Below are 27,836 nucleotides of genomic sequence, written 5' to 3' on the forward strand. Positions count from 1 at the left end.
ATTGTAATTTACATTGTATAAAAATAGATAAGAAGAGACAAGGAGAGACAGAGAAAGTAAAATTGGATATTTCATTTTTAAGAGAAATTTTTGTGATTGCGCAGGATTTTATTTCTCTTATAATGATAATACAGTTATAATAATAATAATAATTTTTGTGATAAGAAAAAATTACCAGGAAGCAAATATGGGTTTAATTTTTGTTTTTGGTAAAACTTTATATTTTTGAAATTAATTTGACTCTTTATAGCTGATTAACTAAGTGGAAATATAAGATTCGCAATTATTAAAAAATATAAAATTTGATTATTGATAATCATTGGTGTTATACAAATATGTTAAATGGTTTAAATATATATAATATATAACTTAGTATAAAAATGAAAAGATGATCGTGAAAAACATTTACAAATTTATTAAAATTTTAAGCATGTTTTGTTTAATTTTGCGCTAGCTGCGCTAAAATTTTGAATATTTGAAAGAAACTACGTCCATTTGTCTTGTAAATCTTTTTGAACATATTTTTCAAGACATCATTTCCAAAAAAAAACTCGACTACAATTTAAGCCTTAAGTTTTTGTTTAAAATAGGAGTTAAAGAGTTTGATGTAACAAAAGATACGAGTAATAAAGCTGCAATTTTTTCATTTAAACCAGATATTTTCAGCAGTAATTTTTAAGTTTTTATTAAAATTAAAAATTATTGTAATTAATTTATAAGCATTTTTCCGTATATCAGAATCTAAAAAAATTTTTTTAATTGGAAATCTCAAATCTCAATTCAATTTCCATCTCAAATTAAATATTGCTTAAAATCTCAAATTAAAATTTGCTACCAGGGAATGACATTAATAAATTTCTCATTATTTATTCAAAAAGAAGAATTCATTTTTTGAGTAAACAAATTGTTGATATTACTTTTTGTTAAACCTAATAAAAAAAATTCATTCTAACAAATATTTTTTTTGTTTTTCCTTTCTTTTTTAAGGATATTTTTTGAAAAATCAAAATTTTCTCTTAACACAATTGTATTTAAGGTTATTTTTGTATATCAGAAAGAGAAAATATTATATTTACTTCAAAAATTTTGTAACACATACACACACACACAAACCAACACTAAATAAGAATTATGAAAAGAAAAAGCAAAAACAAAAATAATATTGAAAATCGTCGGTCGTCACAACAAAAAAAACAACAAAAAAAAAATAATTTTTTTTTTCCTTTTTGGATGAAATTCCTTCTCGAGATAATAATTTTCAATCAGTCGATTTACGTCGGCCGAGCCATAATCTTGACTTTTTGCTAAAATTTATTCAAAAAAAAAAAAAAATAAAATAAAATTTTAAATTATTTTCTGTTATTTTTGTGCACACATTCACACACGTTTATACACACAGCTGCTGTAGTTGATTTTCAAAAAAAAAAAAAATTGTTTTTTCTATAAAATTTAATTTTTTTTTTTCGATTTCTCTCGCAATTCAATAAAATCATAAAAAAAAAATATTTATACCCAAAAGGGCGGGCTTTACTTAAGAGTATCTCCCATATCAATTGAATTAAATAATAATAATAAAAAAGAAGTAAAATATTTAATAAAATATTGAAAAATTACAAAAAAAAAAAAAAACAAGTAATAATAAAAAAAGTTCACCATAGATTTGATTTGAAACGTAGTCAAAAGCACGTTTCAATTATAAAAAAAAAAAATTTTTTTTATTTTGCAATATTTTTTTTTTTTTCATAAGTTTATTTTAAATACACAGGGAGAAAAAAAAACCCTAATAAAAAAGAATTCAATAACTTCGATTTAAAAAATAAAAAATTCAAAATAATTTTAATTTTGATTTCTTCATAAATTTTTTTTTGCTGGGTAATTTTAAAAATAAAATTAAAAAAATTTATTGTTAATTTTTAGAAAATTTAATTTTATATTAAATTTAATAATTTGGTATTGAACAAAGAAATACTTTTATATAGCTATTAAAAATAAATGTGATTTTCAGGTTTTTAATTTAATAATTACGGAATTTTCTTATTTATTAAAAATTGAATTTAATTTTAAAATATAATTTTAATTTTGTGATCTTTAAATTTAATATACGATTTTATTACTGGAGACAATTAAAAAAATTGAATTTTTATATTTTAAAATTAAATATTAAAATGAAAATTTAAAATAAAATTAAAATCATATTCAATGATTTTCTATAATAAATTAATAAATTTTCTAATTAACAATTAAGTTTTCTAATAGAATAATTAAAATTAATTAATATTAAAATAATTTAATAAATATTTGCTAATAAATCAAATAAATTTAAAATTGCAAAAACTACTTTTATATTTGGAAAATATTTATTTTTTTTATTAAATATTAGTTGATAATTTAAATAAAATTTAATTCACAATAGTCTTATAATTTAATAATTTGAACAAAAAAAATATTTTTTAACAAAACTTAATCATTTGAATAACAATTTTTTGTAACAAGAGCAAAATTAACAAAAAATCAAATATTTTAAAATTATTTTTTTTCTTTCTTAAATCATAAAATTTTTAATATTACAAAATATATAAAATTAAATAAATATTAAATAAAAAATTATTATTGCAAAATGTGTGAAGAAAATGATGAAGGTCTTTCCTTAAAAACACAAAATAATATTCAATAAAATTTAAAAAAAAAAATCTATTGTTTTGTGGAGCATCTCCCTATAATTTCCATTCAAATTTATTCAAGTGTAAAGGATTCACACACAAAACAAAGCAAAAAAAAACGAAAGATCACATTGTGAATAAAGTAGAAAAAAAAAATAAAGAATAAAAATGTAATCAAAACTTAAAATGAAAATTTCAATACATGAATACCGCGTATATATTCAAAGATACAATAACAAATAATAAGAAAAAAAAAAATTTTAAATTTTCTATTATAGTCAAAAGAATACAAGGGATTTATTCTTTTATTCAGAAAAAAGATTTTCCAGTGATCCTTTAATAATGATGATTAATTTCATATTAACTTTGATTATATATAAAAAATTTTTATATTTGCTTATATAATTACATTTAATATTATTATAAAATTAAATTTTTAATATTAATGAAAAAGAAAATTAATTTTTTTATTAATTATTAATGATCTTTAAATTTTAATTTTATGTTATTAAATTTTTTTTCCAATTTAACTGCAACAAATTAAAATAATATTATTATACAAACTTATTATTATCCTTAATTAATTATGAAAATTATCTGACCATTGGTGCAGTGGTTATGGCACCGGTCCTTTAACCGAAGGGTCTCGGGTTCAAACCCCGGTCAGGTCACTATAAAAATTATATTCAATATTATTATAACTTAATATACAATACTAATAAAAATATTATACAAGTAATTTTCAAATATTCCTAATATTCGATATTAAAAAAAAAACTAAGAAAAATAAATAGTAAATATTAATAACCTCAAATAATTAATATAAATAAAAACTACGGCAGGCTAGTCACCTACCTAGTTAAACCCTATGACGCTATGAAACTAGTGCATGAGAAATCATGCACTAGCCCTATGCTCCTTCTAGGAGTGAACAAAGGAAAAAAAAAAAAAATTATGAAAATTATCCTTAATTAATTATGGAAAAATTGGAATTATTTCTTAAATTCGAATGTTTGTATTTCCGAAAGTACATAAAGAATTAGTATGTTAATTTTAAGAACTTTACTAGCCCTTTCGAAAACTGTTTGTTTGAAGCTTCTTTCTTTTTCTGAAAGGAAGTTTTAAGAAAAAGAATTGACACAAGTATAGAAATTTTGTGAAAATTTATTAAAATCCTTGTATCTCGAAAACCTTTGAGATTCGGCATCAACTGCGGAACAAAAGATTTGCTAACCAATGGTGTATATTGTTGTATACCTTTCAGAATCACCCTTTATATTATTTTGTTAATAAAAAAATTTTAATTTTTACGTTGAATTTTAAAAGTATTTTTAATTTTAATAAAAATAATTTTTTTTTCGTACTTGAAGAAAAAAAAAATTAGAATTTTCCTCTTTTTTTTTTTTTGTTTTTCTTATTTAATTAAAATTGATTTTTCTTCTTATATGTTATGATTATATATGTATGTAAATATATTAATAATTTTTATAATTGACAAGGGGATTTTAAATCTAAAATTAGATTTAATTAGAAATTTACAAGAGAAAAATGCTACGAGAATTTTTTTTTGCCAATTGTTTTTTTGTTTTTGAAAAATATAATTTTAAAAAGAAATTTTTCAAAAATTTGTGTTAGAAGAAACGAAAATAAAAAAGTTTTTTAATGAAGTCTTCAAAAATAGTATTTGGTGGTAGGATCTTGTGTTTGCTATAGAAAATTTTGGACTACGAACAGAGTGTATAGGATATGTTTGGGTTTTGCCCTCTTAGTAGTTAATTTTTAAAAGTTTTGTAAATATTTTTATTTGAATTAATAAATCAAATTCTACATTAGTTCCTTATATATGCAATAAACTGTAAGTATAAAAATGTTGTTGACTACTATGTAAGCTTTAAAAGCTTTAAAAGGTGAACTAGATTTTTAATATTCCCTACCAAAAAAATAATACAAATAAGCGTCAAATTCGGTGATTTGGGCGGCAAACTGTTGCTGCTTATACAAAGTTGTTGCTATTTATACATACCAGGAGCATACTTAATGAATATTTTTTAAAAATTAATAATGTGGGATCGTTATTCGGCCTCCAGTTTCTACATGGTGAAATGGCAAACTATAAATTTTAGACCGATTAAAACAATCTTAAACGATATACAGAGGACTTAAATTTGCATTCAAAAACTCTTTGCGTTTTTTTGTTTGTATAAAAACTTTAAAATATTACTAGATTCGTCAAACTTTAATATTTACTCCCGAATTCCCCTAAAAATATGCAATATGAAAATATTTTTTAAAAATTTTACATTAAAATTTTAATTGAGTTTGAGTTCACATATATTTTATTGAGTTTTATTTTAAGTTTCAACTTAATTCTGTAAGACCATATAAAAATTCGTATAATTTTAATTTTTATATTAAGATTTCTGTTTGTCTCATTTGTATCTAATTTTAGAATTAGAAAGCCAAAATATTATAAAATATTATGGAAATGTAAAAATTTTCTCCAAAAATTATTCCATGGAAATCCTTGTATATTATTGTAAATGAAACGCAGCTGACTATAAAACTACTATTATTGCCAATAATAAAAATGACAATTAAATTTTAATATTTTTTTTTTCGTTTTTAAAAATTTCAACAAAATTATTATGTAAGAAATATTGTAAATGCCATAAAATAAAATAATTTCCTTAGATTTTTTTTTATTATATTTTTTATTATGACAAAATACAAGGATTTATGAATATTTTTTTATTTTATAGTTTTGTTTAATTTTAGGAATTTATTTGGTTTGAATGTTAACATGATTGTTAGTAGATTATTTTTTATTATTTTGTATTTGTTTTCTTACTCCCTCTTATTTTTGAAATTAAATTATTATCCTTTATAATATTAAAAATCCTTTATTAAAGTGGGGATTTAAATTATAAATACGTATATATAAAATGTTGTTTATAATAATTTATTATAATTACATATACATACATATATTTATAATATATTCTTATATTTTGTAAATTTGTACAAAAGTATGTGTTCTCCTCCTAAATTATGTAAAATAATTGACGACGTAAAAGCGCTTATAATTTGTTTTCTTATTATTTATTAAAAGTGTATATACATATATGTATATATATACAATTATTTTTAAAGCAGATGGTCTAAATGTTCATTTTTGTATTACTTAGACAGTCATTAAATTCTTAACGTTCCGCGAAATTAAGATACTGTTGAAATATATTAAAAGACAAAAAAAAATTGAAAGCAAATAAAAAAAAACATTTACATTACAAATATTATGTAAGATGTATGTATGTATGTACTTAATTTTAAGAATATTAAAATTTAAAATATTGCTTTTTATTTTTTTTTGTTTAACTCATCTATCACCTGATTCTTAAGTAAGGGGGGTATTGTTATGCCATAAAAATTTTACTTTATTTCAATATGAGTACACGCACTCTGGTGGAAAAAAATTTAACGAAAATTCCTTCACTAAAATATTTACAATTCGAGAGCATGGAAATTCTGAAAAAGAAAAAACTGAATTTAGAAAAATTTTGAAATTTTAGAATTTTATAGAATTTTTAAAATGGCTTAATATTTGTTGAAATTTCAAGAGATGATACTAAAATTTTATTCTAATTAAACTAACTAATTCTCGGAGATCGTCGGGAACAAAAATTACTTGGAAGTGCATCTCCTATATCCGCGATTTGGTAGCACTATATCAAACACAAGATCCTACCACCAAATACAATTTCTGAAGACTATATAGAAAAACTTCATTAAAAAATTATTTATTTTCGTTTCTTCTAGCACAAATTTTTAATAGAAGATTTTATCTGAGAAAACTGAAGGTTTACATCATATCATTTTTTGTTACATACTTTTAGACCAATTATAAATCAATAAAGATCCTTAGACTTTCAATAAATATAAGACTTGAATATTGTAGTTGGAGCAGCTTCAAAGAAATCATGTTCTGCATCGAAAATATTTATTTAATTTTGTCTGTTAAAATTTAGTTCTGTCAACCACATACAGAGGGCTAAAGTCATGTTTTTCTCAATTACAATCACTTATGGCTTAAAACTGGAGTACATTCATTTATGTTTTTAACTATGTTACGATTTTGAAAGAAAAATTTTATATAATCTGTAAGATGGCGTTCCCATCACAACAAAAATATTTCTTTAATATTTTTATATTAAAAAATATTATTTTCTTTTTTGTCATTGTCTTTGAAAAATATAAAACATCTGTAAATTTATAACTGTTATAACATTTTCAAATATTAAATATTAAAAAGATTAAAAGTATTTTGACTTTTAAAATGTATTTTTTTCGAATCTACCCTTCCTTCCCCCTCCCGCTTCCTCTTTTTCATTTATCAGTCAAGAGAAAAAAAAATAATATAGTAATGTACGAGTGTATTGGGAATAAGTAGTTTTTAAGTATATTGTAGGTAGAATTTCAGAGGGAATTTTTGAATTTTTCAACTCTTATAAATTAGTGAATACATACTTGTACTTGCATATCTATATATACGAGCATTATATGTATATTGCCATATATATATGTAATTGTATTAATTCTAGTGTACATGAAATTTTTTGTAAAAAAATTTTTAAATATTCATTTTGCATAATGATATTTAAGAGCTTTAAATAAAAAGTTTTAAATCTTAAAAATTTGAAATTCATGCGAAAGTTTTTTTCCCCTTTTTCTAACTATTATGTATTTATAATTATATTATATAAATAAGAATTTAATATTCTTAACAGAAACTATTGAAATATTAAAATGATACAAAATATCCAAAAAAGACTTTGTCAAAAAAATCATGTTATTACAGCTGTCCAAAAATTGTGGTTGTTCTGCAGAGGGATGATATTTTTTTTCTGTTATTTGAAATTAATATTATTGCTAGTTTTAAAGAGTAAACAGTTCCAAGGACTTTTTTTTTTGGTAAATTTATTTTTTTATAATGTTATACGAATTTATTATGTGGTGATTATGATAAAATTTTAATTTATTATATTTAGAAATTTTTGACATGAAGGTAATTATGTAAATTACCGCAAGGTTTTTTTTCACACTTTACTGACTTTAAAATTGTCACTCATTTTAAAATAATGGCGGGGTCGAAAAAGGTAATGCAAATATTTTGTGAAAAATATGAAGTAGTGTAAGTAGGAAAATACATTGGAATAATAACACATTGCCGACCGATCGGGGAGATCTCCCCGTTATAAAAAATGCCTGTTTGACAATGTATAATGCAATGGAGTACTGCATACATGGTTTTAAGTATATTAAGTATATATATTTTATATTATATATGTTGATGTCCTTTTCTCTTCGTTGATCGCTATATATAACGGTATATCAGCAATATTTCTGCTGAAGAAATATTGCTGACATTGGATCATAGCTGAAAAATACAATTTTTGTACTGAGCAGAACAACTCTATATCTTTTTTGTGATATATTTTTGTAATATAATAAAAGACCTGAATAAAATGTTCCAGGAAATTGAAGATGCTTTTGATGAATTTTACGTTGATAACTTATATTCAGTAGAAATTCGTGCGGTCGGCAATGTGTCAAAAGAACTAGGAACTATTACAAGGAAGATACTTAAAACATAGGAAAATACAGTGGAATATTATTGGAAATATGGTAGGAGCAATTGTTTGAAAAAATCTAAAGCCGAAAGTTTGTAAAGAAATTAAGAAAAGTTATCGGAATTATTTTTGGAATATAATTAGGAAAAACTGCTTGAAATGTGTTATGAAAAGAGGTTGGAATTATTATTGGAATATATATTGGATTAGAAGATTGATATAACCGCAAATTGATTCAAACTTTATCACTTTCAATTCCAAGGTTTCTTCAATTACAAAATTTTGTGTTCATACACTTTTAGAAAAATATCACTTTTATATAGGAAAAAGCATTGGTACTCTTGGTACAATCCAATCAGAAATCTAAAGTTCAAATTTTTCGTATATTTTTGAAAATATTGTATATTTGTTTTTATGAAATGTTCTGCACAATTCAAATAAATGTATTTGCATTTACTTGAATCTTTTCATAACGAATAAATTTTAATTTTGTCAACGTGAGTTTTGAAACACTTAATATTAATCACGTTAAAGTTGCAAGTATTTAATATTTTTTGTGTATACGGTGTAAGCACTCAAATTTTATTTATATTCGCTTAATCAAGTAATTTATTTATTTCCTTCTAGTTTTTTTTATTAATACCAATCTTTATTGTAAATACATACTTTGTGATATGCCTGTAAGTATGCAATTTTTCGCAATATCCCTATAAATATGCAATTTTAATCATTTTAAAAATACACGCAAATAATTCAAGTGTAATATTATTTAGCAATTGTTTTTGAGGAATTTTTTATGTCTCTTATATTCGGTTTATATATATTAAATTTTAATAGAGATATAGAGGAAAATCATATAAGCACCATATTTATATAACAATTTCATTTACAATAAAATTCATATATGAGAACAAACAAACGTACCTACATATAGGCTATATTATTATGTTATTAACAAGTTAACTATCATAGTAAATAAAATTTGTTATTTATTTCTATTCTCAAGAGTATAAGAGTTATAAAACAGAAATTTTTTTTTCCTTATATTCCAAATTTAATGTGTATTTTAAATTATTAAAATTTATAATTAATGATAGAACAAGAATAGAAACGTGGAGATTAAAATTTGTTAATTTATTGGATTTAAATATAAAAAATATGTGTGTGAGTTTTAGAGACGGATAGAGGGAGATATCTATATTTAAATAGTTAACATTAAAGAATACAATATTATTATAATGTTGTATTCCGGTTAACTTTGAGTAACTGGATTTTATTGTTAGATGAAGAACTAATCTCAATGGATTCTAATTGCAGCTATCAATAATGTTTTAGTAGTTATTTACTCGGCATTTAGATATTCAGACCAAATACCAAAATTCGATATATTTGACACAAATTAAACGCTGTTTACAAAGTATAAATCTAAAGTCCATTTGAGTCTATTCCATTTAGTTGCTAATGTAATGTTAATTAGCCTGCATTTGCATAAATTCCGGAAGAATTTCAGTTTACTGAATATATTTAAAGGTAGATGGCATTTAAACCGCAAATATGAATTGTTTTTCTATAAGAATTGAGTGGCGAAATCTTGAATTTTGAATGTGCCATATGAATTATATATATATATAACATACCAAATTAGTATACCATTTCTGTAATCTCTATATAATTCTCAAAACTATCTTAAATTTTAAATAATAATTTAATATTGCAACAAAATTCTTCTCTAATTTTATGGGGGTAAACTATACAAATAAAAATTTATTTAAAAAATTACACAGAAAAAAAAAATCATTTTTTTTATATAGAAAATTATTTAATATTTTTCTACTATTAAATGTTATTTTTGTCCAGACTTAAAGCATTGAGTACAAAAATATAAAAATGAAAACAAGAAAAAAAAATCATTGTCACGAGCAAAAGTTCTGTGTTACACTTTGTTCACAACCTCTTAATTAAGTTGTAATTTATATTTTTATTTTTTGATATTCTATTTTTCTTCTGATGATATTTTTTTTTTATTTTTATATATTATTCTCATATATATAAGAAGAAAATCCTTTTTTGTTTTTATCTCAGAAAATTAATTTTAAATCCTTCCTTTCATGGGCTTTATTTTTAAAAATATAATTTTAAAGTGTTAAAGAGTTTTTTTCTTCTTTATGTATATGTGTATTATAACATTATACTTACTATAAGTATATATGTATACGTATTTAAGGAGACAAGTGGGTGTATATTATATAAGTATTCATTTATATATTTCTATATATTTGCTTATATACATACTTAAACTTTATGTGTACATGCATGCAGGCGCGGTCCTGGTGTATTCGTCGCCCTAAGCGGTTCCTAAAAAGTGCGCCCCCCCCCCCCCCCCCCCCCCCCCCCCCCCCTCCCACCTGCGTTTCACCTATTTTATTACTGTGAACAAAATTTAATAGGCATTACACATTGTGCATCATAAAGCACTTTCTTGTAACCTTATTATGCTGAATTATAGAATTAAAGTCTGGAACTAAACTTTTCAATTTTTTGTTTTATAAATTCAAAAACAAGGTAATTTATTTAACTGTATGTTTTTTTATGAAGTTATGATCAGATTTATATGAATCATTTAAACTTGATTTTTTGATTTTAACAATCAAAAAATTTACTTTTTGACGTTAGTGAAACTTATTGTAAAAGGTTTTATGAAAATTATATCAAATGAACTTTTTCAAAGCTTATTTGAATATGAAAAAAAGTAGAAATTTATTTTTATTCGTAATTTTAAATTTACGAATAAAATTTGGCTTTTTATTTCACTAATCGCCTAAGAATTTAAGCAGCGTATAAAAAAAGTTTCGACTTGCATTCAAAAATTTAAGGAAAATCAAAGTTTCGTTCTAAAATTTATGACTTGAAAACTAAGCTTTTTATGTACATTGGTACAAGCTTTTATGCTGTTCATTAAATTTTTTTGATTTTATTAAAATAAATCCATTTTTAATTTTGGAGTTAAATGTGTGAAACAAATTATTGCGTCATTTCATTTTACTTTTATTGTTTGCATGATTTACACAAGATCAATTCAACATAAAATTGTTAATATTCGCTTGATTATTAAACAACATTTTTCCAATTCAATATAAGTAGTAGATATTACCAATATTTAATTCTGTGATTGATAACAGTTTTTTCAAAAACGAAAGCAAAACATAGTAGTAGAAATTCATAACGATCATGTAATTTTGAAATTCATTCAAAATTTCTTGTTGTTAAACAAAAACAAAATATTGGTATACACAATCTCAATATCAAGCTATGCATTTCATTATTTAAGAATATTGCTCTCATTCTCTTTTTCTAATTTCTTTCTATTCTCATTCTTAATTTGTGTTTTTTTTGTTTTGTTCTTGTTGTTTACTAATGCAATAGTATACAGAAAAGTAATACATTATAATAATGTGTTTGTTTGTTTGGTGAGTGGGCGCCAACTAAGCAAAAATAAAATTTTGCATGTATGAAACAATTTAAATATAATGTGTACGAACGAGTGTAGCCACTAAGCATAATAAAAATATTGCGTTGTGATATAATTATATGTGTACGAGCGAGTGTTGATAGGGAGCAATCTCAGCAAAATAAAAATCTTGCTTTATGAGATAATTATATGTGTACGCATGAGTGTTGATCTTATTCATATTAAACAATATAAATTATGTGTGCGTGTGTATTTTTGAATATTTTTATTTTTTGCGTAGCTTGCTTCTATGCATATTATATGATTTCACTTATGTATATGTAGGATTGAATGTGTATAGCTGTATGAAATAATATTTTCTGCGTATAGGCATAATATGCGAATTTATTCTAGTATGTATGTAAAAGGAAAAATTAATATTTGCAATTCTGATGATTCATACATTGAAAAAAATATTTTGTGTATTCGTACAATAAATAAAAATAAAAGAGTAGTTTAGAGTAAGAAAATGTGTGAATAATTTTCATTCTATAAACATTTCATTGTACGGTGCGAAAGGAAAATATATGAAGATCAATACTAAGTGTTTTGCGTAACAGACCGTTTTTTTTCATGCACATTTTTTATATTATTAGGAATAAAATGGTATGTTTGTATGTAGGTACATTTTATCAAGTAAATTTCGCTGTAAATTGAATTAAATTTGTATTAAAATTTTTTTTTTTAAATTTATGGTTTTTTAAAGTTTCTAATGGCGCCCCTGCTTTTCTGTCGCCCACTGCAAATGCATACTTTGCATATATGAACCGTCCGGCCCTGCATGCATGTATACTAATGAGAATTCACAGTAGGATTGATAATTTAAATAAGTTTCAATCGTATATGAACCTAATAAAGGTAGAAATTATATAAATTTTATTTTTGTATTTTGTTGTTCATTAAAATTTTTAACATGTATTATATATTATATAGTTACAGTTATTAAATTCATGGTCGAATTCTTAAATTCAAAATAATTAAGAAATTTATACGTATATAAAGAAATTGTATTTAAGGGACCGTATTTGTAAATAAAAATTCTATATGTGTAGATGGTCTTTTCTTTATTTTAAAATTAAAATTATTTTATTATTGGACAATTAAGATCTAATTTTATAAAAAAATAAAAATATAAATTTTAGTTGGAGTTGACAATGTTAGGCAAATATAGTTAGACAAGGAATTTGTTTTTTGAAAAGGATCCTATTGAATAGGTAAAGAATTGAAATCGAAAACAAGAGATTGTAATAGAAGAATCACTGTTCGGAACATGCGGAATGCAGAGAGTTGCTAGGAAATTATGATTATAACCGATTTAAAGCAATCATAGCCTTGAAGTTCGGTAATTATTGTACATTCTGTATACAATAAAAAAAAAACACCTAAAACAATTTTTTTAGTAATAAATTCTTGAACATTTCTACAAGAGAACAGGCTCCTCTGGCAGATAATTTGAAACGACCACATTGTTTTGAGGTCATGGTTTAGAAAAATTATTTGAAATAATAAAAACTGCTGATTTCGGAGTGTAAGATAGTCGAAATCACATTTAGTCACTCCAATCATATACAATCGAAACCAAAAATTAAATACGTAAACACAATTTTTAATATTTACCATGAATTGTATTAGCATTATCCGCGTGCATCTCATCTTTCATTAACGTGAATTATACAACAAAAAACCAGAAATTTTTATTTGTTATAAAATAATTTGCTACTATATAAAAATATTTACTTAACATGCTTATTAAACATTGTAATTTCGTATATAATTATAAATATTTTATTATACAAATAATAATAAAGCTTCTCTCATTATACTCTTTTGTATAATAAACATAAAAAAAAAATCTCAATTAAATGGACAATATTATGATGAGCAGTATAAACACATCGTAATTTACAAAAATATCTTTTTACTTAAAAAATTAACTAAAAACCGAAACTTTTACGAAGTGTGATTATTTATGTAGTTAAAAGTAAACAAAATCTACAAAAAAGAAATCTCTCTCTCCTCTCTCGCTCTCTCTCTTTTGTCGGATTACATTAAAATTCTTTTTACTTTTACTGCTATGCTATACGATAGTGTATTTTGTATAAAATAATTATACACTAGAGCTATAATATAACAGTAACATGTTATTACTGTGTACGTGTATGAATAATTCTGTATATTTAGATGTTTCTCCCATATAAACAGATTTTTCATCAAATTATCATTAAACACAAAGATTAGTGCACATATAATATAAAAGTAAAAGAAAAACGATAATTCAATCATGTGTGTATATTAAAAATTTCTTTGTTCTTCTTGGTTTCTTTATAATATGAAAGTCGTCATCTACTATACACCAATTCAATCTACTTTATTCAAGAATTAAAAAAAAATTTTTTTTTTACATACTAAGATTCTTTTATTCTAGTAGTTTTTTAGCTTTTGAATTTCAAAATATGCACAAAATGTAAATATGTTGGAGGGGATTTTGTATATATACTTAAATATATATTCATAGAACAGAAAACTGTATATAAGTAGGTAGATAAGGTATATGCATTTATTTTTAGAATTAACATAAAAAAAAATATGTCATAGAGTGACGCATTATTTAAATGTGGGAGGGGGTTTGTGGTTGTAAAAGGACAAAATGTTCAAGAAATTAAGGATTTGAATATTATGTGAATATTGAATGCGGATCTTTTTTCTTGTTTTTTTTTTCTCTCTCTGTCTCTTCTGTATTCTAGTTCACTAGTTTGAATTTATGAATATATATATATGCTTATATGTATTATGAATTTATCTTTGATTTTATTTAAGAAGCTTAAGTGTTTTAACCTTGAATGCATTTTCTTTTTCTTGTTTTTTTTTTTTTTTTTGTAAAAATGTTTATTTATAATTTTAAAATTTTGACCTGTAAAGGGTTAAAAAGTAGAAATTTAATTAAATTATTCGGTTTATTATCCGTATATATTTAAAGTATTATTCAACAATTTAATGAAAATTATAAATTTTTCGGATTTAATTATGAAAAAATAAAAGCGTATATTGTAGGGTTTTTGTACATTTGTGTTCATTCGCTGTTGTTATTTTTTTGCACTTCGGTACAGTATGTGCTCTCCATATCATAAAATCCAAATATTAGTACAGTATTTTTTTGATTCAAGCTTCAAATAATGTTGGTGATAGAGTATTTTGTGAGAAGAGAAATGACATATAGGCAAACTTCAAAATGACAATGTGAATGTTAAAATTAGCTGCTATGTTCAGCATTATTTTACTTTAGGACGTTAAATTGTAGAAATTTGACATTTACTTTTCTCTCTTTAAATTATTATCTGTCAATATTAAACTGAATTCAAGGGCGATTTATACGTCGCATGAATTATATAATAGTTTTTTTCATTATTTTTGCATAAAAATTAATAAAAATATTGTGTGTCCTACTTTATAGAACTCAAGTATTTGTCCTTAAAGATTCTAAAAAATTTTCTTTCTAGAAATTTAAGACATCATGTGTTTTTAATCACATATTAATTTATGTATGCATGTATATACGTACGTAATTACACATATATACGAGTACTTGTAAGTAATTTTCTTCTACTTATTATTATAGTTTTATAATGAATGCCAGTCTGATATTTCAATGATATTTAAAAAAAAAATAAAATATTTAAAATTAAAAATAAGAAAATATTAAGAAATTATTTTGATAAAACAAAAAACAATAAAAAACAAAGAAAATAAAAATAAGAACAGAAGTGCCATCTTTCTAATCAAGTCTTAAACAATCAAAGAATGTACATCCTGTAAATATGCAATTCAAATAGGAAAGAAAATAATTTTGAAATATAAGTTTTGTTTTTCTCAAGGTTCTTTTTCTTTCTTTCTTTCTCTCTCTCTCTCTGTCTTCCTCTCTCCCTTAAACAAAACATTCTTTTATTTCCGTTAAAATGTTCACATATTTATATTTATTTTAAATTTTATTTGTCTCTCTTTGAATAAAACAGAGAGAGAGAAAAATTTATTTGTTTTCCCTCAGCGTTTAAAACATTAATTTGTAAAATGCCAAATGAATTCTCATAAATATTTCTCAATTGTGTCATTTCTCATTTCAAAAATATTTCAATAATAATTATTTCGTTATATAAAATTATTTCTATTATGATTAAAAAGAAAAGAATTTGTAAAATTTGTCTACTGAACCCCGTATACTACATTACTCAAATTGATTAAGTTTTTTAAGAGTTGCCAAAATAAATTACATTTTCCAAACAGTGTTGCCAAACAAAAAAAAGTAAAAGACAAGCTGTGTCTATCTAGACAAGCGTTGTCTTGTACTATTAAAATCAAGATTGTTTAAGCCTTTATGGTAGTTGCCATGCGACTACTGTTCCCTATATCCGCAGCTTGTTTAAACTACAACAGCGTGAATTTTGTGATAAACAGTGAATTAGTTGAAGTTGCACAGTAGTTGCGATAGGATTTTAAAATATTATCCAGGAAACTATTATACTGTTCTCAACTTTAACAGGAGCTATGTTTGGTAGCATAAAAAGCATATTTAAAGAATTATCGCCACAGTATAGATAAATTTGTTTGGCAACTCTTGCATGACATCTGCCTTCGTAGATGCCATTATGATATCGCAGATGTCGCAGTATATGCAATGTGGAACTATAAACATTGTCAAATTAGACTCAAAATAATTTTTTCCAAAACATTTTTGGTCCCGAGAAGAGAAACAGAGGAACAACAATTAAAAATTGCATCTCTTGAATTCTATTTATGTTTGCATACACACAAATATTTGATTTGCGTTTACTTGACAGAATTTTTTTAATTAAACTTAAACGAAAACAAAATTTAATAAGAAATTTTTCATTTCTATCATTCATAGTTCATAACATTTTAAATTTAAATTTAAAGATTGTAATTCAAATGGAAAAGGATGTGAGAATTTCTTAATTTAAAATTTCACTTATATTTACAAATATACGCGTTTTTCCTTTTCCTCAACATAAAACATTTTCTTTAATATATGTATGTAATGCGTAGATATGTATATGTGTATTTGTAAGAAACTATTATTGTAGAAACAATACGCAATGATTTATAAAATTTCATTTACTATTTACAAGGAATCAAACAAATATACAATAAAATATTTAAAGAATATGAGCGTATGTGGGTGGTTTCATTAATATTTTGTACACATTCACTATACATCCCACATACTCGTACATGTATAGTATGATACTGAGAATTCATGTACAATAAATATATAAACAGATATAGAAAGAATGACGTGCATTGCTACAAAATATGTAGAACTACATATGCATGTGTATGTAGTTCGCAACTAAATATAATTTGATTAGCTTTCAGTGTTTAAGTTTTTGATTTATTTGCTTTTATTTGTGGCTTACCCGATAAAATAGAGTGGGAGTTTCGTTTATATTTTCATTGATGTAATAAAATAAATCTTAAAATTCATTTTTTTTTTTAATTCAACAGCTGAGTTAATATAGACAGAAGTTGCTTTAAATTTTATACTACTTTAAGTTTTTATGAGCTTGTTTTCAATTATAAGTGCAATATGAAAAATATGAGTAGTTTTGGATGAGTTACAGAGTTGAAGTAAAGCATCGGAAGAAAGACTGATCTTGCGACATTATATTACTTTTCTGCAGCGCTGTAGAAATCATTCGGAATGTTCTACTCGACGATTTTTTGGAAAATGGGTCTTGCGAAACTTTCTGCTCTGCATTAACCGCGTAAGGTATTGAAGGGAAGGTTGTTTAATGTTAAATATGACAACACGATTGAAATGAATATGATAGCGCGTTATCTTGTTGTGTCTTTTAAATTCTACAGTTGCTATTTGGGTATATGATTTAAAATCGGTCACAGTTTGCCTATACTTTATCTATTTGGTTTGAATATTTGAAAATTATGTTCAATACAATTTAATATTCTAAAAATTATAGAGTAAAATTTGTTTATATTTATTCTTCAACTTCTTAATCTTATATCTATTTACCGCTGCGATAAATCATGAAAATTGCTGACGGCAATTAAACAAGAAATTTAGACAAGACTGAAATTTAATATTTAATATTTTTAAATTACTTTAATTGTGCAACATTGCTTACAATAAAATACTTTTAAGTTGTTGGTTATTTCAGCAAAAAAAAAAATATTACCCTTAAATTTATTGAAGCCTTCACTTCTAAAAAAAATTTATAGTAATTTTTAGCATTTTTATAAAACCGCAATAAATTTTAAAATTTATTTGAAAAAAATTTTTTTTTTGCAAGAAAATTTGTTAAGGACTCACTCTTATTCTACACAAGTACTTGTATTGTAATTTAAATGTTCTTAAAACTTTAAATGCTCCAAAGGTATTTGTAAAAATGAAAAAAAAAAATATAAAACCTTTTTTTTGTGCCATCTTAAAGTAGAAACGCTACAATTACTTTTCATTTTAAAAGAACAGATAGAAAATGAAAGAGAGAGAGAGAAAATAATGGAGAAAAATTAGGTCAAGAACGAATTCAACTTTTTCGAATAAATTTAATTTTAGATGGACTTCCACTATTTTGAAAAAACCATGATCAAAAGTTAAGTTTTCTGGTAACATTTTTTTTGTTCAAATACAAGTAGGCTGGTAATTAGGGTATGTAGGCCTGTATGTTTTGTGATGCGTTATTGTTGTTAGTTTACAAGTAGAGAATTATTCTTGTTTTTTCTTTTTGTTTTTAAATATTTTCTTTTTGAAATTAAAATGATAAAAGGAAAAAGAAAACCACAATTGAATTTTTTTTCTGGCTCCTTTCAAATACAACTAATTAAAAAAATTTTTTTAAGTATTTTGTAATTCAAAAACAAAATAATTTAAAATTTAATAGAATTTTGAAAAGAATTTAATGTAGTTTTTGTGAAAAACAAAGAAACAATTATGTACGGCGGCTTAGAGTTGTAAGGTGTTTAAAAGTTTAAATTACAGTTTTAATTGTCAACGAATATTCGTACGAAATTTTTTGAAGAGCTAATTGATGGTTGTGTAGATGGTTGTGTGCCGTTTTACTAAATTTGTAATTGTTTTATGAATTCAAAATTGGTCTTTCTTGCCAGTTATTGTAAGAACTTTCACAATTACCATTAAATTCGGCCCTATCATGAAGCTCATTTATGCAGAATCCGAGTATGATAAAATTTATAATTTTTGAGATAAGAGTCAATTATTTTCGAGTTCTTGTGAGATAGAAAAAAAAACCGCAATTAAATTTTGTCAAATCATTGCATGCCTTACAATTTTGAAGACTTGATCAAATTATTTTGGGAGTTTTGCGGGTATTTTAATTACATTAAATTAAATACTGATGGTATCTGTTGAAACCTATTTGTGAAAATTAGTTTGGTTGACAGCTAATTACTAAATCGACAAGGAACAATATCGACGCTAAGCAAGAATATTTAGATACATATTAGTCTGTATCCCACATCATTGTTTCGTATTGTTACACAAAGAGTGGTATACTTATAATAAACTTTCCAACATACGTAGGTACGAGTTTGAGCAGAAATATTCGCTGTTCCATTTTCAAAAATTGTAAACAATATGGAAAGAATTACAAATGTCGATTACAATTGAAGATATTTTTTGAATACCTTTGATTAAAAATCTTTACTTAAATTTGTTCGGCCACTTGTGGATTGTGTTAATTCCGTGAAAGCTATTGGTTTAGAAAATCGCATATATTGTTACAAATTTTTCTGTTTTTTTCTCTGTTCTCCGTTACAACATCAAAGAGTCGGAAGAATGAATTGAGTATAGAGTCGAATTTTATAAACTGAGTATATTCAGATATAAAGAGTTCAGAAGAGATTTCAATTTATTCAATTTTTTGTTCGAACTTTGATCGAATTGAAATCAAATTCATTTAATTAAATTTTTGCTTCCTTATCATAGATGTCGTAAGAAGCAAGAAGTGCGCTTACATTTGTATTATTTTATTTTTCAAAGCTGTGCCATAACTAAATTTAATATTACATCGAATTAAATAGCGATTTGTATTTCATTTTGCAAGTAATTCAAAAATTTTGTAAACTCTAGGGTTTGTAATTATTTAACATTTTATTTCAAAAACGCCATAATTGCATTCTTAAAAATTTAACTAAAAAATAAATTCCTAAAGGAAATTCTCAAGTTGTAAGCATTTCTTTTTTTTTTGATTAATTAATCTAATAAATTTAACTTTAACTTTTACTTTCTCTTGCTCGCTTTTAATATCATGATTTTGATGAACAAATTGTGAATATACAAAGTTGTTGCGCGGAAAAATATTAGTTATCTACCAGCTACTACTCCATTACTAAAAGAATTCTACACCATATCTAGATATTTGATCATAAAAATATGGAATATACACAGAGGGAAAAATTGCATTCATTTGGGGTTTAAAAGCAGTAAATTAATTAAATTTTGAATTGATAAAAGTCGAAAACAAAAAACAAAAAAAAAAAAATTAGAAAAAAGTGCAATGCATGCGATGATGCAAGGATTTAAAGGATTATGATGATAAAATGCTATTATTTAAGTAGATTGAAAACACAAAATATTTTCCTGTTTCTTTTCTCTTTTGGCTGCGGTTTCATGGATAGAAAATAATAATTTTTTGCGTAAAATGTGTTTTTTTTTCAGTTGGCATTCATACATATTTGCATTTGTTTGTATGTATATACGAATACAAAACCAAATATAATTATGAAGGCGAATCATATACTGACTTACATACAATTTTTATTTTAAAAATGATTGAATTTCATTGTTAAAAAAGTTTTAATATTCTTGATCCTTAAAAAATAATAAAAAAAAAAAAATATGGCAGAAATCAAAAGTTGAACGCTTTAAATAAAATTTTCATATTGAAAATAATTTTTTTTTTCTTTTTGGGTTTTATATATTAAAAACTTCCTGCTGATAAAAGTTTTTGAGAACTTCTGAAAAGATTGATGATGATTGAAAACGAATGCAATGCAATGTTTTCAAGATTTTTGTTCGTTATTTTTTAATTTTAATTTTTTTTTGCTTTGGAATTTGGAAGGGGTAGGGAGAAATTTTTAGTTAGTTTTCTTGAACCGCAATTGAACGTGTGAAATTTCCACATTTACTTATAAAATGAAAGTTGTTTTTTTGAAAGGATTTTTCGATTTACAAGCTTCAAATTTTACAAACTATTTTTTGGTAAAGTTTTTGGTATAGCAAAAAGAATTAAAACTAATTCTAAGGGTTTTTCGGATAGATTGCGCTCAAAAAATGCCAAAATCCATTTTAATAGTTTCCAATTTTCTCTTAATTTCGAATAATTCTTTATGATTTTATTTCCTTGCTGAAGTTTGGTTGATGTACCTGAACTATGTACTTCTAAGTTATGAAGAAAAATCTAAGAAATTGGATCTGAATTTCAAATTTGATTTAGTTAGTTGAGTTCGCCAATTTTTAAATTCCCGACTTTCAAATTATTTTTGATCAGCGGTGCTCGTTAATCTTTTGAAAAAGAATTTGGATTTGTTTTATTTATATTCTCTTGTATTAGCTGCGCACCACAGTTTTGAAATTATGGAGAAGAATTGAAAGAGCTACAATTTTTTTTCCAATAGAAACTTTGAGTTGAATTTTCTCAAACGATCTTTTTTGGACTTATCTTAAGTGTTTTTTCTTTGAAAATTAAACCACTAAAGTTCAGAAATAAAGCAAAAAAATTAAAAAAATTAAATATTATGTAAGTTATATTCAACTATAGATAACGTAATTGAATGTATAGTATTTATTCGGACTCGTAATTCAGATTGGTTCTGAATAAATTTGCAAAAACTTGAGTGAATGATTTGTGGGTTTTAGACATGTGTTTTCAGTGGTTTCGAAAAATTATTTGAAAGAGTTATTGAAATTTTGTACAAGATTGTTATTTTCTTACTTATATAAGGTAAAACTGTTCTGTGTCTTACAATTTTATCGAAAATTATTTAAAATTTTCGAATATTATTTCGAAATGTTCTCTTTTGCTAAATTAAATAAAATTTCGGGCTTAATGAATAGTGTATTTATTGCACAGCCACAACAGAAGTGTTTTAACTCAAAGAAATCAATTTCGAAAAAAATTTTTTTTCGAAAATATAAATTCGAAATCATTTCGCTGAAGAGAAAACTCTCTTTCCTTCGGAATAAAATGCTTTTACTCTAACTAATATTTTCTTCCTTACATACGAACTTTATCATAGCAGATTTTCTTCGTAAAGGAGAATTTAAGGTTCTTCAAACAGTTGACACATAACCTACGAAATCGATTTTCCCAAGTTAACAAAATCTTTTAACAAGGGTACGATATGCACATATGCCTAATATGTGTGTATTATTCGAAAACAAAATTTATCGAAATTAAATTTGTAAATTATTGCATAAAAACTTTGTTGAAAATTGGTTAGAAGCCAAAATTGATAAAAAAAAAATAATATAAAGATTAATTGAATAAAAGACCTATAAAATTTTTTTTTATCTGCAGAATTTGTATTTAATATGTTGCACCAAATTTGCAATAACAGTAATACGAAAAAAAAAAATAAAAGCAAAAATATGAAAGGTGAGAAAATTAAATTAAAATAAAATTAATAGGAAGAGCAAAAAAAATTTTTTTAATTGCTTTTTAATAAATTCACAATTTATTATACTCGAAGGTATTAAATGATTTTTTTAAAGTATTTTTTAGTTTAATTTTTATTTACAAAAAAATATTACCGGGGTGAACTAAGGGGGAAACAGGCAATGCTCCCCAAAATATAAATCCATCCTTAATTGCCTCAAAAATGAAGAAATATTTGGTACATTCTCAGTTAAAATCATTGCTTATGTTGCAATTCCATTCTAAAATAAATTCCTTTAATCTATTTCTATTCTTTCAATATTTTAATAGTGTACCTTACCCATTTCTTAAGTTTCGAATAAAAGAATAAAAAATTAGAATAAAGTTACAATACACAATTAATAAATAATTCGGAATTAGATTAAAATCAATATTGAATAGAATGAATTTTTAAAAATTTTCTATTCTAATTTACCAAATTTGCATTTACAAAGTAATGTGGTAGACCTCCGTATAAACCGTAAAATTTAATTTTTAAAATAACATAAATTTTCATTTATACCCTCTTATAAATAATGAAAATTTTCAATTCTAAAAAGGGATTTTATTTAGAATGAAGGAGAAGAGCGGAGAGAAGAAGTGAGGTAAAAAAATTCTATAATATCATTTTATTGCATAAAATCGAATTGATTTGAATGTCAAAAGACTTTTAAAATTCTATAATTATTACTCAAAATTGATTTTATTTCCAAACAATTATTGTTTGTTATTAAGTAAATTAAAAGTAAAGGATAAAATTAGAAATAAGATAAAAGTGATCGAATTGGACATAAATATGGAAAATAAAAATTAAGTGAAGAAATTTAAAATTCTGTATGTAATTTGATTATTAATTTTGGAAAATATTAAAAGAAAAATATTTTTACCTTTTATTTTTATAATTGCTGTTTATTGATTTTAAATGGTTAAAAGTGTCATGACAGTAATGAATTCTTGGTAGGCATTATACTAAGTAATGTTATTTGTTTGGAAAAGTAGAAAATTTTCATGTGAATTTGAATTGAGAATTGAGAGGCAAATTCAAAATGCTGCTGTCGTTGCCGAGTTGGAATTCAATTAGAACAGAATTATAGTAATGCAGTTCTCTTGCACTTACTGTGTTCTTTTTGAATGTTATATTAGAGGGCTATTAATTGAGAGTACAACAGAAGTAGTATCATAAAAATGAACATAGAAGCTCCTTCACCATAGGTCTGTCTGTAATATTATGTATAAAAATTTGAGAAATGTAGTTACCCATTTATTCTAATAGATGGCTTTTTGTTTTTGTGTTGAATACCAAGTACTTGTAACATTAATGGCTTAAGTTTCACGAATTCTCAACTAATTTCAACTACAGATCAGATTTAAGAAACGCAAAAATTAAATTCAAATGCCAGAAAGTGTATATTGACTTTGCCAATATTGTTTTTTGTTGTAACGATCTCGGAATTTTAAATTTAATTCCAAATTTAAAATGTAAGGAGTAAAATAGTGAAAGCTTAGAAAAAGAGATAGATGTTTAGGATTAGATGGAACACTATATGCAGAGCCAGTTAGAATATTACGTATATTAATTAGCAACAGATGGACTGTTCGTGCAGGTTAAGTAAATTTTAAAAATTTTTGCTTTATTTGTTCTTTGCGGATGAGATTTCATGATGCAATCATATGTCATAAATGCCACGTGTTTTGCCATAATTTAAAAATTCCATTAACATTCTGTACTTCGTATTAAGATCCCATTAAAAGAAAAATGCAAAATATTGTTAGTTTAGTAAAATATTCTTAATATTTTTAAAGCACAATCGAATATAAATACGTAAAAGACGTCTTCTTCTTACCTTCCTAGAATGATGTCTTAAATATGCTTCAAATAATCAATTGAGTGGAAATTAAAATAACAATCAGTCTAATTATTTTTATTAGAATTTCATAATAGGTTTTTGTTGTTTTTTTTTTGTGAGCATTATTACAAATTTTTAAGGTAATTAGGGTTTTCTAAATATTTTATGTCAATTGATTTAGTTTCATTTGCCAAGATTTTTATTTGAATTTGTTTGTGTGTAAATTAGCCTACTTTAAAATCTAAAATATTTATACCCATATATAAACATTCATACGTATGTATGTGTGTAAACTGACTGAATAAATAAATGAATGGATGAATAAATTTTTGAGAGTCAATTAAAAAAATAAAATAGCAAAAATAAAAAAAATTTAAAAATAATTCTTGTATGTGCACGTATGCAATTTATGAATGTTTATGAATATCTATGACGTAATTTTGTATGTGTGTATGTATGTGTGTGTTCATAATTTTTACCGAGCCCATTGCATACAACAAGAGTAGTGATGTGATAGCTTCAAATTTTGCATTTCAAGTTTAAGGCAGAGGAGGATTTTTCCATGCTCTAGAGTATGGAAAAATCCTCCTCTGCCTCTGAGTCAAGTGTATATAAACTATTTTTAGAGAGTTGTCTGTTTGCCTGTCTTTGCCCTCCTGTAATTCAAGTTCGTAGATGAACTGATTTTTTCGAAAATTTATGTTCAGGTCTGTTTTGAAGATTAAACAGTTTGATCAACTTTTAGGATATGACAGGTCATTAAAGCGCTGTCTGATTGTAGAACAAGGCGCTTTACTTTTTAATGAAATTAAATTATTGCAAGAAGGGTTTTACTATGGGTTGCATTTATATTTTTGCTCCTTTAGAGGGAGACAAATGAACCAGCAAATTCTTCCTTAATATTAGCATTTAGAAGCATAAATTTAACCAAGGGTCGATTTTATGTTTATTTTTAACGAAATTTACATTAACTAAAACCTACTTTCTATTTTTCATAGAATTTGAGGAATAAATATTTAAAGAAAACTTTCATACTCCTACGATCGGTTATGTGCTGATCACATCAGAGATTTTTTTTTATGTAATATTGAATTTTAAATTTTTGTTGTAAATTTGGAAAATTTAAGAAGAATAAGAAGCAGCAAAATAATATTTTATTTTATTTACATTTGAGGCAATATCTGACAATAAACTTGTGATATTCATACATGTGCACATATTTGTATGTAGTTTACGTAAGTAGTCACAATTGGTATAGAAGAAGTTTTGAATCGATTTTGAGGGGGGGCAATTTTTTTTGGCTTCTATTGTAGTACATTTAAATAATATTTGTGATTAATTTGATTTTAATTTTAAGAACCATGTCCATACAAAAGTAAAAATTAGGTAATTATAGAATTATTTTGCGTCATATCGAATCCCGCCGCCACCTTAATTTAAAATCTATAATTAATTTTCGAAACAATTTCAAAATTTTGTGATTAATGTGACATTTTTGAAAAAGGTTAAATTTTATTCTGCATTAAATTCTGGCATAAATGCGGAAATTATGAAATTGCCGAAAATCTGGCGGCAAAGCAAACAAATTAGATAATATTATGAATTTTGGATATTGATTAAAGAACTTTTTAAATAAAATAAAATGTAAACACATACATATGTAATTAATATTGACTATGCATGTATGAGTATGTTTTTATTGCAGTGTTTTATTGCATCATTCATTAGATTGCTATAGGATTTTAGCAATTCAGTACGCGTGTGTCTTAATGTTCAAGGAGGACCGAATTTTTGCCAAAAATAAGGGCAGAAATTGCCAAAAATAGCAAAATTTGTCCGAAATAGTCACCTTCGAGCTTAAAAGAAAATCTAAGTTTGTTTAGTATGCATAATCGGAATCGATTAGTTTTTTTAGAAATTGCCTTAAAATTTCCATACCTTATTCGGCAGAGCATTTACTTAGAAAGCCAGCTACCACTGATTTAAATCCACTTCTCAATTTATTCACTTTAACAATTTTTCGATTTACCGAACACAATTTTTCTTGTTAATGACTAAAAATTTTCCCATATCTGTTTTGAAATTTTTATAATAAATAATTAAAATTTTAATCGTTTTATTTTTGTCCTTGTCAGAATTCTTTAAATATTTTCTTGTTTTAATTGAAAGATTCTTTAAAAATTAAAAATTGAATTAAATTAAACATTAAATTTTTTAATCCTTATGTATTAGAAAACGTAATAATAATAATCATTATTGTGAACCATTAAAATTTTCCCTTTGTTGTTAACTATTTTCTATATGTGAGGATCAAGTTATTCGGGTGTAGGGTAAATTACATTCTTATTACTTTTCCCCTTCCTATTATTAAAATATGTATATATTTTTTTTTGTGTAATAAAGTAATTTGTCCCTTTTAATTATATCTTCACATATCACTCTTAATGATTCTTCTTTCATATAAACACACACATAAATATTTATTTTTATATAAAACTCATTAAATGTTTATAAAGAATCTCTTATTATTTATAAAACATTAGTTAACCATATTGTTATATATTACTTATGTACATATGAATGTGTTTATAATTTATGAAAAACACATCTTGAAAGGAACAATATTATAATATCCTTTATATCCTGTTTGACATACCATAATATTTTTAATTGTACTAAAAATAGTTTTCTATATCATGGTAAGCCCTAAAAAAAGGAAAAGGAAAAGTAAAAGAAACGAAGTGAACTGAAGAGTTTGTGTAAAAAAAAATGATTGTTTAACAGTACCGGACCTTAACTGATTTCAACAAGACTCTACACTAAACTGTTGATGGATTTCCAACTAATTATTTTCTGAAAGATACAAAACTCCGTCACCTCAAAAAATGGTACCGATAGTAGCCGCACTAGTAATTCGATATTGATAGTTGCAAATGTGGGTCCCTGTAACTAATCCTGATACTTTATTTTTTTACCTGATACCTTTAAATTGAATTTTATGTAGAATTTTAAATGAATAAATTCCATTTAAAAGGAAAGTAAATAATTTTTCGGCATCCAATGACATAATTTTGTTAGCATTTTAATATTGCATATTTTTAGGCGAAAAGTCTATGAATATTTTAATATGATTTACCATGATGGTAGTGTTTTGAAAAATTAAAAAAAAACGAGAAAAAAAATAGAGCTGACCTTGTCAACTCTGTGATACCCGTACGAATTCGTTATCCTATGTGCGAATAACTAATGTGCCATAACTAACTATGGGGCGAACTATGACTTTAAGTTGCCGTATTACCATATTAATTTATGCAAAATTTCAGTACTATGTGTTTTTCAAAATACTGGTTGTGCCAAACTACTATTGAAGTTGTATGGCAGCTACCAGAAAGAGCCAAGAAATTTTTAGCAAATTTTATCAAGAACATCGGCCCTACTAATATATTCACTTGTGTGAAATCTCAATATCACAGCTTTTATAGTTTCTGAGATATAGCCAAATAACTTTT

At 24.3% G+C, this 27,836-nt stretch overlaps 1 protein-coding gene across 1 annotated transcript in view; it reads left to right on the forward strand.

Annotated features, from left to right (window-relative positions):
• The first annotated feature begins 1,073 nt into the window (after positions 1-1,073).
• LOC129607062 (uncharacterized) overlaps positions 1,074-27,836 on the forward strand; it is a 90,933-nt gene continuing 64,170 nt past the window's right edge. The window contains exon 1 of the mRNA XM_055517766.1: positions 1,074-1,872. The gene's annotated coding sequence lies outside the window, so the exon portion shown is untranslated. The remainder of the gene's footprint in view (positions 1,873-27,836) is intronic.

The sequence above is a fragment of the Condylostylus longicornis genome, unplaced genomic scaffold (assembly GCF_029603195.1).
Source record: "Condylostylus longicornis isolate FDR11 unplaced genomic scaffold, ASM2960319v2 ptg000026l, whole genome shotgun sequence".
NCBI classification, from domain to species: Eukaryota; Metazoa; Arthropoda; class Insecta; order Diptera; family Dolichopodidae; genus Condylostylus; species Condylostylus longicornis.